The sequence below is a fragment of the Patagioenas fasciata genome, unplaced genomic scaffold, assembly GCF_037038585.1.
Source record: "Patagioenas fasciata isolate bPatFas1 unplaced genomic scaffold, bPatFas1.hap1 Unplaced_4, whole genome shotgun sequence".
Classification (NCBI taxonomy): Eukaryota; Metazoa; Chordata; class Aves; order Columbiformes; family Columbidae; genus Patagioenas; species Patagioenas fasciata.
Genome location: NW_027288756.1, coordinates 2,649,937 through 2,667,058, shown reverse-complemented (window position 1 = coordinate 2,667,058; position 17,122 = coordinate 2,649,937). Strand labels below are relative to the sequence as shown.

The window sequence follows — 17,122 nt, the reverse complement described above, 5'->3', positions numbered from 1 at the left end:
AGTGGCAGAGCTTAAGGAAGAGGTGGAGAGACTAAGGTGCATTAGGGAGAGTGAAGAGGAAATTGACTGGTGGAGTCAAAAGGGTTTGGGTGGGCAACAGGAGATGACGAAGCCTTGTCCCTCCTGCCATAAGGCAGATAGAGCAGACCTAATTGATGGGGAGGAATGGGAATAGGTCCCTGATCGGAGAGGTAAAAGAACCCTCTCTTGAACCCCATCACCACCCCTGGTGCCCTTAACAAATAGATATGAGGCCCTGGACCCAGAAAATCAGGCAGGGAACAGCCAAGAAGATGTGCCTGGATGGACCATCCTCCTGGATGGACCTCATCTACAAAACGGATTACAACTGCAGCTGTAAGAAAAAAACAAACAAGGGTGGTTGTAGTCGGCGACTCCTCCTGAGGGGAACAGAGGGCCCTGTATGTCGCCCAGACCCATCCCACAGGGATGTCTGCTGCCTTCCTGGGGTCGGGCTGAGGGACATTAATAGAAGACTTGCGGAACTAATTCAGCCCTCAGACTATTATACCCTGTTAGCAGTCCAAGCTGGCAGCGAGGACATTAATAGAAGAAGTGCCAAGATAATTAAAAAAGACTTTAAAGCACTGGGTCGGTCAGTTCATGGAACAGGAGCACAGGCGATATTTGCCTCAGTTCCTGTGCTGTCTGGGATAGATGAGGAGATAAATAATGAGAGGAGTAGAAAAGCCCATCTCATTAACAGGTGGCCAAAGGATTGGTGTCACCATCAACATTTTGGGTTTTTTGACCATGGGGCAAACTCCATGGTATTTGGTCTCCTCATATGAGATGGGCTTCATCCTTCTAGGAAGAACAAGAGGACTATAGCCCAGAAGTTGTCGGGGCTGATCAGGAGGGCTTTAAACTGGGTTTGAAGGGGGAAGGGATTGAAACTGGGCTCTCCAAAGATCAGCCTAAGGATGGAAAGCCTGAATTAAGAGTGAAATCAGCAGCCTACTTGAAGTGCATGTACACTAATGCACGCAGTATGGGCAACAAGCAAGAGGAGCTGGAAGCCATCGTGCAGCAGGAAAGCTGTGACATAGTTCCATCACAGAAACATGGTGGGATGACTCATACGACTGCAGGGCTGCTATGTGTGGCCACCAAGCTCTTCAGAAGACACAGGCAGGGTAGGAGAGGTGGAGGGGTGGCTTTATATGTTAGAGAGTCTCTTGACTCTGTTAAACTTGAGGTCAGCAGTGACAAGGTTGAGTGTCTGTGGACCAGAATGAGGGGGAAGTCCAACAAGGCCGACATCCTTGTGAGTGTCTGTTCTAGACTGCCCAACCAGGATGATGGAGGAGGTGAATTATTCTACAAGCAGCTGTCTAAAAATCAACAGTCCTTGTTCTTATGGGTGACTTTAACCTGCTGGATATCTGCTGGGAGCTCAATATGGCACAGAAGAGGCAACCTAGGAATTTCCTAGAGTGTATAGAGGACAATTTCCCTCATTAGCTGGTAAATGAGCCGACCAGGAGTAAGGCCCCGCTAGACCTACTGTTCACAATCAGAGAAGGGTTGGTGGGTGATGTAGTGGTTGGAGGCCACCTGGGCATAGCGACCATGAAATAATAGAATTTTCAATACTCAGAGATGCAAGGAGAGCCGTTAATAAAACCTCTACACTGGACTTCCGAAGGGCGGATTTTTGCCTATTCTGAAGTCTAGTTCAGAGCATACCCTGGGAAACAATGCTGAAACCACCTTGGGGTTCACTTCTGCGGGGTCACAGCCCAGGGCTGACCCTGATTGGCAGCTCTGTCATGGGCTCTGCACTGTGGGACCAGCGTGACCCAGGCAGTTGGGAGATCTCGGGATGAAGAAATGGGCACTGGGGAGCATCATGGGATCTGTTAGAGAGTCATTTTGACTAGAAACTGCCTGTGGCAAAGCAGGAGGGAAGCGTCTCTGTCAGCAGGATTATTCCACAGGGACCACGGGCGCTGGCAGCACCACAACCTGACCCCAAGCCTGTTGTCCCTGAGACAAACCCCTTCCGCACCGCCATGTCTTTGTTCTCTGCTGCCCCTGTTAACACTCGGGAAGATTTCCTGGCACCTGGGCAGACACAAACCAGCTCCGGGCCAAACCCCCTGAGACTTTTAATAAGCACAAATATGATGTACAATGTAAAAATGGAAAACAACTGGAGGAAACTCTGGACTGTTGGTGCTGCCCATGGGCAAAGGGAGGCGGTTCCTGATGCTCACAGCTCTCCCAGCTTCAATGACAGCAGGGATGGGCTCTCCTGGCTGGGGGCTCAGGGGTTGCTGTGCACCCAGCTCTGTCACAGCCTTTGTGTGTCACAGATGTGCCAGAGACATCTCTTCAGCGTCATCGTAGCCCATGCTCCCCGGGGACAGGGACGTGGTGCCTCCTTCAGCTCCAGGGACCCCAGCACTTCTCTGGGAGCACAGGCTGCCCCCTGCAAGGAGCAATGCGGGACATTGCAGCTCACCCCATGGGGCCTGTGCATCACGTTCCCCCCTGCTCCTCACCACACTCAGCTGCTTCTCCCACCCTTCAGTCCCTCCATGGGAAACTCCTGGGGCAGGTGCCCCCTTCCCAAGAGGTTTAGGTCTCAGTGCAGCAGCAACCAGGGTGGCAGTGGGGGTGGCAGTGGGGGTGGCACCCCAGGAACCAGCAGCGCTGAGTTTCCCTCTCACCTCTGGGTGCATCGCTGGGTTCTGCTTCCTCCTCTGGCACCCTGGGCATTTCCCAAGCTCCCTGTCCAGGGGCATCGCCCTCCCCAGGGAGAGAAACCTCCCTGGCATCATCATAGCCATCCACTGGGTCACCCTCAGGCAGAACAGAAACATCTGAAAAGAGAGGGGAGCTGGTGACAACGAGAAGATCCATCGTGCAGAGCAGAGGATGGGAGGCACTGGTGTTGGCAGCAGCACAGGAGACCCTCAGGTCCTCCTCATCTCTGACGGTGACACCCAGTGACACCTCTGTCCTTCACTTGTCTGCAGGCAGATCAGCCCCTTCCTGCTTCATTACCTGGTGCTGATCCCAGACCATCCTCCTCCTCTCGGTGCCCAGGGTAGGGCTGCAGCTGGGTCAGGGACTGCTCCGAAGAGGAGCCTGGAGAGATGCGCAGTGGGTGTTATGGGATGAGACCACTGACCTGGTTTGTGGCCAGTGCTGCTGGGGAAGGGGGACCCACAGAGCTGGGGCTTCATGGGGAGGAGGGCTGGGAATTCACCCTGCTCCCCTGGGACAAGCCCTGTCTCAAAGGTGCTCCCAGAGCTGCCCCAGGACAGCTCTTCCCTCACTCGTCAAGTGGCTGTAAGGGCAGGAAGAGAGGGGCTGTCCAGCTGCGACGGGCAAAGCTGGTTGGGAGGCAGCTCCTCTCCCGGGTCCAGGGCTGGGGTGCTCTCCCCACAGACCACACAGCCCCAGCACTGCAGGGACCACGAGCTGGGGGCTTCAGGGCATCAGCCCTGGGGTGGGGTGGGGAGAAAGGGTCCTGCAGATGTGCCCACACCCACCTAAGTGACCAAACCTCGCCTGCTTCTCCCACGCTGGGCTGTGACCGATCTCCTCGTACACGGCCTCGGGGAAGAGCTCCTGGGCTGTCCTGGAGCCTGGGAACAGAGGCAGAGCTGGCATGGGGACAGGCAGAGGGGCAATGGGACCCCACTCTCCTCCCCAAACCTGTTCCTTGGCCCAGCCCAGGACTGCTCCAACAGCACAGCCCCACTGTGCTGTCCAGGAACAGCTGCCACATTCCCAGCGAGGGCCACATCACTGTGGAGATGATCTAGGGCAGCATCACCCTCACATCAGCCACTTGGAGACAGCGCTCAAGCCCCTCTGGCCCCTGGGTCATCCCCCTTGTCTGACCCCAGAGCAGCTCCCGTGCTTCCCCTCCACCTGGAGCCAACCCCTGTCTGCCCCACAAGTCCATAGCAGGGCCCCTGCCCTACCAAGGGCACGCAGGGCTGGGCAGAGGGTCAGCCTGGGGCATGAATCCATGGAGATGGGCCCTGCTGCCCTATGTTCCTCTCGTCTTCTCCTTGCCCCAGAGTGCCCTCCAGCACTACCCAGAGCACTGCCAGCCTTGACCATCTCCTCCAGGATAACATTTCCCCCAGGATAACATCTACGGGATAACATCTCCCCCAGGATAACGTCTCCTACAGGATAACATCTCCCCTGGTCCTGCTCTGCCCTGTCTCCCCTTGCTCCATCTCTTGCTCCAATCATCTCTGGGCTCTCTCCACCCCTTCCTGCTGGTGCCCTATGGCCAGACAGTCAAAGGGGTGTGTGGGACAGGTGGCAGCACACAGTCTCCTCCCCTCAGCTCTGATTGTACCCCTTACTGACCCCCCACAGCACCCCCAGCCCTTCCAGGAGGCATCACTGGGAGCTCTGTGGAAGGACCCACCTCTGCACCCAGCCCTGGCACTGAACGCTTGCCAGGCCAGCAGGGCCAGGAGCAGGCAGAGAAGGGCCCCCAGGATGATGCAGATGATGACGGGCACTGAGGTTCTCCCGCTGACAGTCGGACGGCCCCGGGTGGGATCTACACGGGCAAGAACATGGAAGAACAGCACCAGCCCTGGGAGAGATGGAGGCAGCACCAGCCCTGACCCCCATCACACAAGGCAGCAGAGAGGGGAGGACCCCAGGGGGAATGATGGAGAAGCTTCCACCCTGCTGACTGAATTTCACCCCCTCCTCAACCCCCACATAATCACCCCAGTGCCACCTCCTGGGAGTTTCACGCTCCAGCAAGAAGCCCCTTCCACCCAACTGTGGGTCAGAGCCTGGCCCTGGGATACCCAGCCCTGGGGAGGATGAGTTACCTGCTCGGGGTGGGGATGCTGCTGTCCTGGGTGCAGCTGCAGGGGAGGAAAAGGAGAGCTGGGCTGAGAGGGTGGGAGTGCATGTACCAGGGAGCCTCCCCTGTAACACACAGCGTGTGTCTGTAGGGTCCCTGACACATCCCACCCCAATTGCCCCTCCCGTAGTGCTAGAAAGGAACCCAGGACAGGGCTGGGGGCCTCTGCCCTGGGCGGCGGGCAGGGTGGCACAGGTAGCCCAGGGGATGGATGGTCCTGGAGCTGCAGGGCTCCATGGGCATTGACCCAAGGACACAGTTCCACTGAGGCTGCTCCCTGCTTGGCACCAGGCTGCTGCATCCCACAGGAACGTTCCTGCTCTCGGGAGTTCAGGGGCCATGCCAGGACCAAGCGGGTGAAAGGCCTTCCCCAGCTCCCTGCTGATACCTGAGCAAGGGGTCCCAGCCCCCCGCTCACCCAAGCAGCGCACGGCAGCGTCTTCCTTATGCCGGCAAGCACGTCCGTCCCTAGGCTGGGCCCAGCAGTCCTGCAGAGACAACTCCGTTCCCCGGCACTCCACCCGCTCCAGCCAGATGGGGCCTTGGCCCACCCCAAAAGCAGCCTCATGCAGGGCAGACACCGCGGGGCCACAGCCCAGCTGCCTGCACGCCACCTGGGCGTCCTGCATGTCCCAGGAGTCATCGCACACTGTCCCCCAGGAGCCGCGATGCCAGAGCTCCACTCTGCCTGAGCACCCGTCCTCACCTCCCACGGCACGGATCTTCTCCCTGTCTGGAGAAGGCAAAGAGCTCCCACGGCACTCAGACAGCAGAGGAGCCAGGCAAGAGGAGCACGCGGAGGAGCAGCTCCCTACCTGTGCAGCTGCTGGAGTTGGGGCACAGGGCCAAAGGCTCTGGGGGCATTTCTGGGCGTCCCCTGAAGAAGGAAACACTGTGGTGAAGGGACTTGCTCGGGGGATTGTGCAGAAGAGAGCGGGGCTGAGCTCTGCTTGTGCCCTTGTGTGCCATCTTGGTTGCAGAGCAGCAGGAGGGTGGCCATGGAGGGGAGGCTCCTCTGAATCCTCTCTGGTCTCTGCTGAGACCCCACTTGCAGATGTCGCTGCCTCCCCGAGGCACTGCCGGGTGGCAACGGCTCCCAGACATGTGGGACACTGAGAACTGTGGTCACATCTGTACCACCAGCAGCAGAAGAGTCTGACATGGCAATGAAAACCCCTCCAAGCTCTTTCTCTGCATTTGGCCGTGCCCAGAGGGGAGCAGAAGCTGGGGTGACACCAGTGCCCGAGTGGCTCAGAGTTACCATTGCAGGTGATGTGGGTCTCATCTCGCAGGTCATCGCAAGACTGTGGGTCCCAGGGGGCGGATGGACACTGCCAGAAGGAGCTGGTTCCCTTCTCACATTGCATGTAATCCAGCCAGGCAGGGCCAGACACCCTGCCATAGGGCAGGCCTGTTTCCAGGGATCCTCCGTCCCCACAGCCCAGCTCCTTGCACACCAGTGACACCGTGTCAGGAGTCATCGAGCTGGAGCAAACGCTCCCCCACGTCCCGTTGTAGAAAACCTGGAGGTGCCCAGAGCAGCCATCACTGTTCCCCAGCCTCAGGTCCATGAAGTCTGGGAGGAAAGGCAGCAAGAGAACAGGCTGGTGTGGGGCTGTGGGAGCCAGGACACCCCTGCGCTCCCCAGGCCCCCAGCCAGGTAGGGCAGGGCCAGCAAGTCCCCCTTGCACCCAAGGCAGAGAGAAGTCCCTGATGGACACAGCCCCTGCTCTCCCCGCTCACCCTGGGGGACAGCTGAGCTCCCCAGGGACCCCGGCGAACTGAGGGCACCCGTGCATGGGTGTCCCTAGGCCAGGCTCAGGCAGGGGCTCAGCCAGGGACAGCCCTGCATCCCGGCCTCCGGGGAAGCATCCCGGCACAGCTCCCGGCACACACCTGAGCAGATAACACCCGCATCCTCTTTGTGCCCACAGTCGTGCTGCCCCCAGGGCCCGGCAGCGCAGTCCCAGAGAGCAGCTTCGGCCCCAGAGCAGTTCACACCGTCCAGCCAGATCTGCCCGGAGCCTTCCCCGAAGCGAGCGGAGCCAGCCGCCTCCACCGCCCCTCCACAGCCCAGCTGGTGGCAAACGACGGCGGCATCAGACAGGTCCCAGCCATCGTCACAGACGGTCCCCCAGCTGCCCTGGTAGTAGATCTCCACTCTCCCTGCGCAGCGCCCGGGTCCGTTCACCAGCCGGACCCGCAGGCTCCCTGCAGTGGGGAGGAACCCCAGGTGTTGTCAGGGGGTGGCCGCCCCCCCACCCCATCATCTGGAGACCCGTTCAGCGCCGCTCACCCCAGCAAATGACTCCCATGTCCTCCACAACCCCTCCCAACAGGGCACTCCTGGGCAGGGAGCTGTTGCAGCGGGTCAGGCTGGCCTCGTGCCCTGCGCACCGGACCCCTCGCAGCCCCATGGGGCCCGTCCCTCGCTCAGGCTTCGGGGGGTTGTAGGCTTTTTCTGCCTCTCCACACCGCAGCTGCCGGCACACCACGCTGGCCTCCCGCACGTCCCACTGGTCGTCCAGGACTCTGCCCCACATCCTGTGCTGAAAGATCTCCACTCGCCCGTCGCACCGGCTCCCGCCGCCGACCAGTCGCAGGGACGTAGGGTCGGCTGGGCCTGGGGACAGTAGAGGAGCCACAGCCATCAGCGGCACCGGGCAGCACGGCAGCCTCCAGGGAAGAGGGCAAGGGGGGGTTGTCCGACCAAACAGGGCGAGAGTGAGCCCTGTGCTGACAAGAAGCGAGGGCAAAGCCCAGGCCCTGTCTGCAGCTCACACCCGGGTCTGCTTCTGCTGGGTGATGGGATGAGGCTCTGCAGGGCTCTCTGTGGGGATGGGATGTGTTTGTCTGCAGCTGCAGGATGGAGCAGAGCCCCACCAGCCTGTTCTGGGCTCATCATATGGAACCCGGGCCGGGCAGTGGTACCAGGGTCTAAGGCGCTGCCCTGGGGACAGGTGTCTGTCTCTGTTCAGACCTCAGCTCTCCCAGAGCAGAGCGATCAGTCTGAGCAAGGAAAGCCCCCCAGGGATCCTCCAGGGAGAAATTTAGCCTGGTGCTGCCATGGGACCCCTGCTTTGGGTGGCCATGTCTCACACAAAGGGAAACGGAGCTAATGCACTATTTTCCCAGCACTCACCTGAGCAAATGACAGCAGCGTTGTTCCCGTGGGAGCACGGGGGGGCCCCCAGGGTGACCACTGGGCACTGTCCCAGGTGGGCTTCAGTCCCGTCACAGTGGAATGAGTCTCTCCAGACAGGGCCAGTCTCTCTCCCAAAATGCTCTCCTCCAGGAATGGACTCAGCAAACCCACAGTTGAGTTGATGACACAGAACATGGGCATCCAAGAGATCCCAGTGGGAGGCACAGAGAGTTCCCCAGCTCCCCAGCATCTGGACCTCCACCCCCCCCGCACACGCTGTGCTGCCATTCACCAGCCTGAACCCTGTGTACTCTGGGGACAGAGGAGGAGAGAATCACAGAATCACACGTTAGGGATTGGAAGGGACCTCAAAGCTCATCCAGTGCAGTCCCCCCATGGAACAGGAACACCCAGATGAGGTTACACAGGAAGGTGTCCAGGTGAGTTTGAATGTCTGCAGAGAAGGAGACTCCACAACCTCCCTGAGCAGCCTGGGCCAGGCTCTGGAACCCTTACTGCAGACTGCACTCACTCAGTTCAGCTGTGAGGATGCTGTGGGAGATGGTGTCAAATGCTTTACTGAAGTCAAGATAGATCACGTCCACTGCTCTGCCATCACCCATCCACCTCATTATGTCCTCATAAAAGTCGATGAGGTTGGTCAAGCACAACTTCCCTTTGGTGAAGCCGTGTTGACTGTCCCTAATGACCCTCTTATCCCTGATATGCCTTGAGATGGCACCAAGGAGAAGTTGTTCCATCAGTTTCCCAGGGATGGAGGTGAGGCTGACCGGTCTATAGTTACGTGGATCCTCCTTCTTGCCCTTTTTGAAGACTGGAGTGACATTTGCTTTCCTCCAGTCCTCAGGCAACTCTCCCGTTTCCCAAGACTTGGCAAAGATGATGGAGAGCAGCCCAGCAATGACCTCAGCCAGCTCCCTCAGCACCCACGGGTGCATCCCATCCGGACCCATGGATTATGGATGTCCAGATGGCCTAACTGCTCCCTAACCCAGTCCTCATCAACCCAGGCAAACTCCTCCATTGTGCTGCCTTCCTCTGGGGCCTCAGTAGTACGGGGCTCCTCAGGACAGCCCCCGGCAGAGTAGGCAGAGACAAAGAAGGCGTTCAGAAAGGGTGGGTTGGTGCTTTTGTACCCTCCGTAGCTGGTGGAAAGGCCAGAGGGACAAAGGCCTTTCTTCTTCTGCATGGTTTTCATGCTGCAGACAGTCCCATTACCCCTTCTGTCCTACACTCACCCAGCCTGGTCCTTGCTCTGTTCCCAACCCCCCACAGAGCCCCAGTGTTCAACACCCCACCCCGAGTCCTCACGTGTGCAGCTGACAGCAGCGCTGTTCATCTGGGTGCAGGCCTGGTCCCTGGAGGACCCCGTGGGGCAGGAGGACAGGAGGGACTCATTCCCCACACACTGCAGCTCTCCATCCCACATGGGACCAGCCCCTTCTCCAAAGTGACCTCCTGCAGACACAGGCAGGGCCACGCCGCACTGCAGCTCCCTGCAGACCACCTCAGCAGCCTGGGGGCCAAAGTGGGAATCACAAACACTTTTCCACTGGTCCCCGTCATGGATCTCCACACGTCCTGAGCAGTGGCTCTTCCCGTCCACCAGACGGACAAATCCTGGAGGAGGCGGGGAAAGCAAACCAAAAGAAAACAAGAAAACAAACAAAACCACAATAAAACCTAACCAAACAAAGAAACAAAAAAGTAACCAAACATACAAATCCAACGCCACACCTGGGAGCTCCCCAGAACTCTCTGGCAGTTACATGTCCACATCCCACATCACCCCCAAGCAAGCCATGGCCAAACTGCCATTGCACATCCTAGGGGAAGCTGTTGGGGTCGTGATGATGACACAAACACATCCAGGACCCCTCCGGCCCTTCTCTACACCATCAGAGCACTCGAGGTATGTGGCTGCCATACGTCTCCCATGTCTCTGAGGGGGAACAACCCAGCATGACCAGCCATCTCATGCTCTTCCTCCAAGGTGTGGGTGCCGAACAAGTTGCCCTGTCGTGTTTCCAGCACAGGGATCCTCAGCCTTGTTTGCTGGGAACTGGCAGAATGGGTGGGGACCAGTACAGACCAGAGGACACCCTACGGCAGGATGGAGGATTTTCCTGGAGCCCAAGGCACCAGGTGAGGTGGGACTGAGACACTGAGGCAGGGTCAGGACACACTGAGGCAGGGGCAGTTCACCCTGGGGTCGGCTCCCTCTGGGCTTTCCCCAAGGACCAGTTACGCCAGCAATGACCGTCCCAGATTGGCAGGTCGACCAGCATCACTGGGCCCAGATCCAGCTCATGTTTGTTGTTCCCCGAGAACACAGCCAGGGCCTTCCCCCATCCCAGCCCCAAAGGTGGGAACAGGCTGATCCCTTACCTGAACACGTCACTCCAGTGTCAAGACTGTGATCACAGTCATGTTCACCCCATCCTGCATGTTTGCAGTCAGACAGGGCAGATTCGGTGCCATCACAGCCAACATCATCCATCCAAATGGGGCCAGATCCTGGCCCAAAGTGTCCGTACTGTGGAGCTCCAACAGCAGACCCACAGTCCAGCTGCTTACAAACCACTGCAGCATCGTTCATGTCCCAGTAGTCACCACACACTGTCCCCCACTGTCCCTGGTGTTTCACCTCCACTCTCCCAGCACAGTGCCTGCCGCCATCTGCCAGCCTCACCTCCGCAGCACCTTCAAACACTGACACAGGACCAGTCAGATCAGCATCAAGCCCCAGCACTGTGGGTGTCAGGGTGGGATCCTCCTCCCTTCCAGGCTGTCCCCAGTATGGTGCAGAGGTCCCTTCTATCCCCAAGGACCGTGCAAGCCTGGAACGAGCAGCTCCAGCCCTGCTGGGTCATTTGTAACCCCAGAGATTTCAGCACTTCCTTCTACTCTTGCAGACCCCCTTTCAACCTGCCCCTGGCCCAGACCCACCTAGAGCACCAACTCCTCCCCAGCCAGCACCCTGGGAAGAGACCTGTCCCCAGGGATCCCCAAGCACAGGCTGCTGTTTCTCCCAGGACCCCCAGCTCCCCTGGACCACAGTCTGCCCTGAGTACTTGCCACCTCATCATCTCAGGCCTTTGTGTATGCCCTGTGAAGCAACAGGTTGATCCCAGAGAGGCCTACCAGCCCATTGTTCCCTTTGTCCTGGGGCATCAGCCCAGCCCTGCCCTTGTCTGTGATCCCCAGGAAGGTCAAGACTCTGCCAGTCCATGAGAACAGATGTCCCAGTTCCCTTGTTTCCACTGCACCAACTGTCCCCTCCTCAGACTGGGTTTCACCCCAGTGTTCAACACCCCACCCCGAGTCCTCACGTGTGCAGCTGACAGCAGCGCTGTTCATCTGGGTGCAGGCCTGGTCCCTGGAGGACCCCGTGGGGCAGGAGGACAGGAGGGACTCATTCCCCACACACTGCAGCTCTTCATCCCACACGGGACCAGCCCCTTCTCCAAAGTGACCTCCTGCAGACACAGGCAGGGCCACGCCGCACTGTAGCTCCCTGCAGACCACCTCAGCAGCCTTGGGGCCAAAGTGGGAATCACAAACACTTTTCCACTGGTCCCCATCACGGATCTGCACACGTCCTGAGCAGTGGCTCTTCCCGTCCACCAGACGGACAAATCCTGGAAAACAAACAAACAAACAAAAAACAAAAAACCAAAACAAAACAAAACAATAAAAACAACTTGGGCTTTCCCAGAGCCCTCTGGCAGTTACTTGTCCATGTCCCACATCAGCTCCAAGGACTCCCTGGACAAACTGCACATTGTAAATCCCAGGGGAAGCTATTGGGTGAGTCTTCGTGCCACAAATACATCCAAGGCTCCTCCTCCCCTTCTCTACAGCACCAGAGCACTTGAGGTGTGTGTCTGCCACACACTCACAGCCACAGGTGCTGCTCAGACAAAGGGCTCCCACACAAGGTCCTCTGTGCTGCCCAGCATGCTCCCCCAGCACTGCAGCCGTGTGAGCAGTTGGGGTCCAGGAGAACTGGCCCAGATGGTGACAAAGCTGCAGCTGCTCAGCCCCTGCAGAGCTTGAACCAGGCAGGACCATCATCACCTGTGTGCAACCAGAGGCTCACTCTGATCCCAGGCTGTTCCTGCAGTGTTGGGAGGTTCCTTTTAGGTGGGAGATGTCCCAGAGCACAGAAATGCAGGAGCTGTTACCATGGCTGGTGCTTTCCAGAGCCCTCCAAGGCCTGCTCGAGGGGGATGTTCTCATCCAGGGACACGGTGCTCTGCCCAGGGGTGCACAGGTCCCAGGCCAATGGCCAGGCAGGGAACAGGAGAGTTGTATGTCCCCCTGGCCTCTCGCTGCCTCAGAGGGTGACAGCAGCACAGATGAGTCAGTCAGTGCTGGTATAGACCCCGTTTCATGGGTCATTGTGGGGAGCTGTGGGCAGGGAGGAGGGGTTGGGCAGCTGGTCATTGCTGCCTGCATGGGGTGCTGTCCCCACAGGGATGTCACAGCTCTCCCCAGGGACCAGTTACACCAGCAATGACAGTTCCAGCTCAGCAGCATGATTGATTAATTTGGCCAGATCCAGCATGTGTGTTGCTCCTTATGGCACAGCCAGGTCCCTTCCCCAGTCCCATCCCCTAAAGGTGAGAAAAAACTGACCCGTTACCTGAACATGTCACTCCAGCATCAAGACTGTGACCGCAGTTATGTTCACCCCATCCTGCATGTTTGCAGTCAGACAGGGCAGATTCGGTGCCATTACAGCTGACATCATCCATCCAAATGGGGCCAGATCCTGGCCCAAAGTGTCCGTACAGAGGAGCTCCAACAGCAGATCCACAGCCCAGCTGCTTACAAACCACTGCTGCATCGTTCATGCTCCAGTAGTGACCACACACGGTTCCCCACTGTCCCTGGTGTTTCACCTCCACTCTTCCAGCACAGCGACTGCCGCCATCTGCCAGCCTCACCTCCGCAGCACCTTCAAACACTGACACAGGACCAGTCAGATCAGCGTCAAGCCCCAGCACTGTGGGTGTCAGAGTGGGAGACCCCTCCCCTGCACGCTGTCCCCAGGGTGGTGCAGAGGTCCCTTGTTTCCCTACGGGCTGTGTAAGGCTGGGGCGACCAGCTCCAGCTCTGCTGGGTCATTTGTGACCTCAGAGCTTTCAGCTTTTCCTTCTACCCTAACAGACCCTTCAACCTGACCCTGGACCAGACTCACCTAGAGCACCCACTTCTCTCCAGCCAGCACCCTGGGAAGAGACCTGTCCCCAGGGATCCCCACGCAGACGCTGCTGCTTCTCCCAGGACCCTCAGCTCTCCTGGACCATAGTCTGCCCTGAGTACTTCCCAGCTCATCATCTCAGGCCTTTGTGCACCCCCTGTGGAGCAAGATGTTGATCCCAGGGAGTCCTACCAGCCCAGTGTTCACTTTGTCCTGGGGCATTAGCCCAGCCCTGCCCTTGTCTGTGATCCCCAGGAAGGTCAAGACTCTGCCAGTCCATGAGAACAGATGTCCCAGTTCCCTTGTTTCCACTGCACCAACTGTCCCCTCCTCAGACTGGGTTTCACCCCAGTGTTCAACACCCCACCCTGCGTCCTCACGTGTGCAGCTGACAGCAGCGCTGTTCATCTGGGTGCAGGCCTGGTCCCTGGAGGACCCCGTGGGGCAGGAGGACAGGAGGGACTCATTCCCCACACACTGAAGCTCTCCATCCCACACGGGACCAGCCCCTTCTCCAAAGTGACCTCCTGCAGACTCAGGCAGGGCCACGCCGCACTGTAGCTCCCTGCAGACCACCTCAGCAGCCTTGGGGCCAAAGTGGGAATCACAAACGCTTTTCTACTGGTCCCCATCACGGATCTGCACACGTCCTGAGCAGCGGCTCTTCCCGTCCACCAGACGGACAAATCCTGGAAAAAAACACCAAAAACCAAATCATACAAACCTGTGGTGAGGCAGGAGGGGTTGGGCAGCTGCTCAGTGCTGCTTGCATGCGTTCCTGTGCCCGCAAGGCTGTCACAGCTTTCCCAAGGACTGGTCACACCAGCAATGACAGTCCCAGCTCAGCAGACTGGTTGGCCACATTGGGAACTCCTTCAGATCATGTTTGTTGCTTCCTGAGAGGGCCAGTGCCTTCCCTCATCCCACCCTAAAGGTGGGATCAGGTTGACCCCTTACCTGAACACATCACTCCAGCATCCTCAGCATGATCACAGTCATGATCACCCCATTCGCTGTGTTCGCAGTCAGACAGGGCAGATTCGGTGCCGTTACAGCTGACATCATCCATCCAAATTGGGCCAGATCCTGGCCCAAAGTGTCTGTACTGAGGAGCTCCAACAGCAAATCCACAGTCCAGCTGCTTACAAACCACTGCTGCATCATTCATGCCCCAGTAGTCATCACACATGGTCCCCCACTGTCCCTGGTGTTTCACCTCCACTCTCCCAGCACAGCGCCTGCCACCATCCACCAGCCTCACCTCCGCAGCACCTTCAAACACCAACACAGGATGAGTCAGGAGAGCACCAAGCCCCAGCACTGCAGCTCTGGGGGAACCTCCTGCCTGGGCAGAGTCAGGGGTACCAGGGTGGGAGCCCCCTCCCCTGCAGGTCCCCAGAGCAGTGTGAGGGTCCCTTCTGTCCCCACAACTGCACAAGGCTGGGGGTGCCCATGTCCAGACCTGCTGGGTCATTCTCCATCCCACCACACAAGGCACCTCTTCCTACCTCAACGGCCACCTGCCCCCCACCCATGCCCACCCACACACCGCCCTGCCCTGCACTGGGCACCCACTGCCCCCAGCCCAGCACTCCCTGAACAGCCCCGTGTACCTAGGGCTGCAGCTTCCCATGTAAACCACCTGCCCCAGCACCATCCAAACCCAGCCCATCCCCAGGGCTTTCCCTGTTCCCACTGAGATGATCCAGAGGATCCCACATCCCCTCCTCTCCCCTGGCATCAGCCCTGGGCCAGCCACCCAGGAAGGCCATGTCTCTACTGCAGATGTCCCTGTCCTCTCTCTCTCTGGGGGGCACAAACTGCCCTCGTGGGGTCAGGGCTCCCCTGGAACAAGGGGCAGTGAGCAGTGCACCAAGCCTCTGGGGCACCCCAGAGGTTGGCAGTGCCCTGGGGATCTCTGGGTGTTGTCATCACCAGTGAGGCACCGCTGGTCCAGAGGCAGAGCGCTGGGGACAAGGGGTCCCAAAAGGTACCCCAGGACAGGGGGTCTGTGAATCCAGCCAGGCACAGAACACTGGAGCTCTGGAAAAGGAGGTGCTCTCTCCCACCCAGACAGGCACAGGGAAAGGCACAGGCTCCGTGGAACTGAGCACCTTCTGCCCCCTGTCTCAGCAGCATCTGCAAAGAAACCCCATTCCCAAACAGATCCCCATGACCACACTGGTACCCGCTGGCCCTGGGCAGTAGGACAAGGGAGTCAGCACTTACCCCTGCACAGCTGTACCCAGAGGAGCAGCCACAGCGTCTGAGGGGACAGGAGTCCCTCTGTGCCCATCCTGAGCCTCCTGCCCTGATGGCACATCCCTCTGTGCCGCACTCCCTGCCACAGCTCCAGGGACTCGGGGGAGCAATGATGACAGGAGGGCAATACATCTCTGCAGATGTCCCCCAGTTACAGGAGGAACCAATCGAAGCAGCAGCACCTTTTTAGACATTATCAGGAGCCATCTCCCCTCCGACACGGCCCAGTCCTCCAATGAACTTCTCCAGCACCGTTCATGACCATATATGAGGGACGGCTCTGCTTCAGGTGTCACATCACTGCAATGGTAGAACATCACAGGACAGGGCTGGCTGTAGTGGGGGAAGCAGTTTGTTCACCCCTTGAGCTCTGAGTGCGGACCAGGAGCACTGAGCATGTGCTGCAACAGGCACATCCAAGAGCCCGAGGTGAGAGTGTCCAGTCACCCCAGTGCCATAAGACCCAGGGGGCTGGGACTGCACCGGGGCTGTGTCAGGAAGGGAAGGAAACAGCACCTGTGACAGAGCCCGCTGTGTTGGGAGCAGCAGCTGGGAAAGGGCCTTAGCCCAGGGCAGAGCCCCATCCCAGGAGCGCTGGCTCACCCACCGCTCCCTGGAGAGCCCGCGGAAGGTCCCTCACAGGAGCTGGAGCTGCGACACGTCCCTGTCGTGGCAGCAGACGTGCAGCCCAGAGGCTCAGACGTGTCCCAGACTGTCAGCATGTCACCGAGGGGCCGTTATTCCCCACGGGTGGATCAGAGCTGCAGCCTGCAGGTGCACAAACCACAGCCCCCGTGCTCCCCCCGCGGTGCCCAGGCAGGAAGTCTGTGGTTTCCTCCTGGCGCCGTGCCCGGGCTCATCCCTGCGGTGCCCCTAAGACACCCCCAGCCCGACAGCTGCAGCCAGGGCTGCAGGGGCTGCTCCTTCAGCCTCGCAGGCACGGGGTCGGGCAGCTCCTGTACCTCCTGGGGACCCTGTGACAGCACATGGACGGTCGGCACCGAGCTCCATGGCCATGGGGTGACACTGGTGATGTGAGCACTGCTCCTCCTACTGCAACTGCTGTGTGCTCATTGGTTATATTGTCAGTGACCTCACACCCTCTAGTGCCACCGCTGCGTGCTCGTTGGTTACACTGACAGTGACCTCACACCCCCCAGTGCTGGCTCAGCCCACAGCACCCACTATTCCCAGCTGGTCTCCCATCCAAGCACTGACCGGGCCCGATCCTGCTTAGCTTCCCAGATCAGAAGAGATGGGGCATTCTCAGGGTGATGTGGTTGCTTAATTTATACATATATATATATATATGTATATATACATATATATTTAAGTTCCCCGAGTATATCCTGATAGTATCTGAACTAAACCCTTTTTTTAAGGGCAGAGCAGAGGGGCAGGAGAACCTCTCTGACCTACTGACTACCCCCTTCTAACCCACCCCAGGTACCATTGGCTTCCTGGCCACAAGGGCCCAGTGCTGGCTCATGGTCACCTTGTTGTCCCCAGGACCCCCAGGTCCCTTTCCCCTACGCTGCTCTCTAACAGCTCATTCCCCAACTTACACTGGAACCTGGGGCTGTTCTGCCCAGATTCAAGACTCTAC

The 17,122-nt window shown here is 58.8% G+C and overlaps 1 pseudogene; it reads right to left on the bottom strand.

The window, feature by feature from the left end:
- Window positions 1-2,240: 2,240 nt before the first annotated feature.
- Window positions 2,241-15,026, bottom strand: LOC139826856 (scavenger receptor cysteine-rich type 1 protein M130-like; annotated as a pseudogene).
- Between the last annotated feature and the right edge of the window lie 2,096 nt (window positions 15,027-17,122).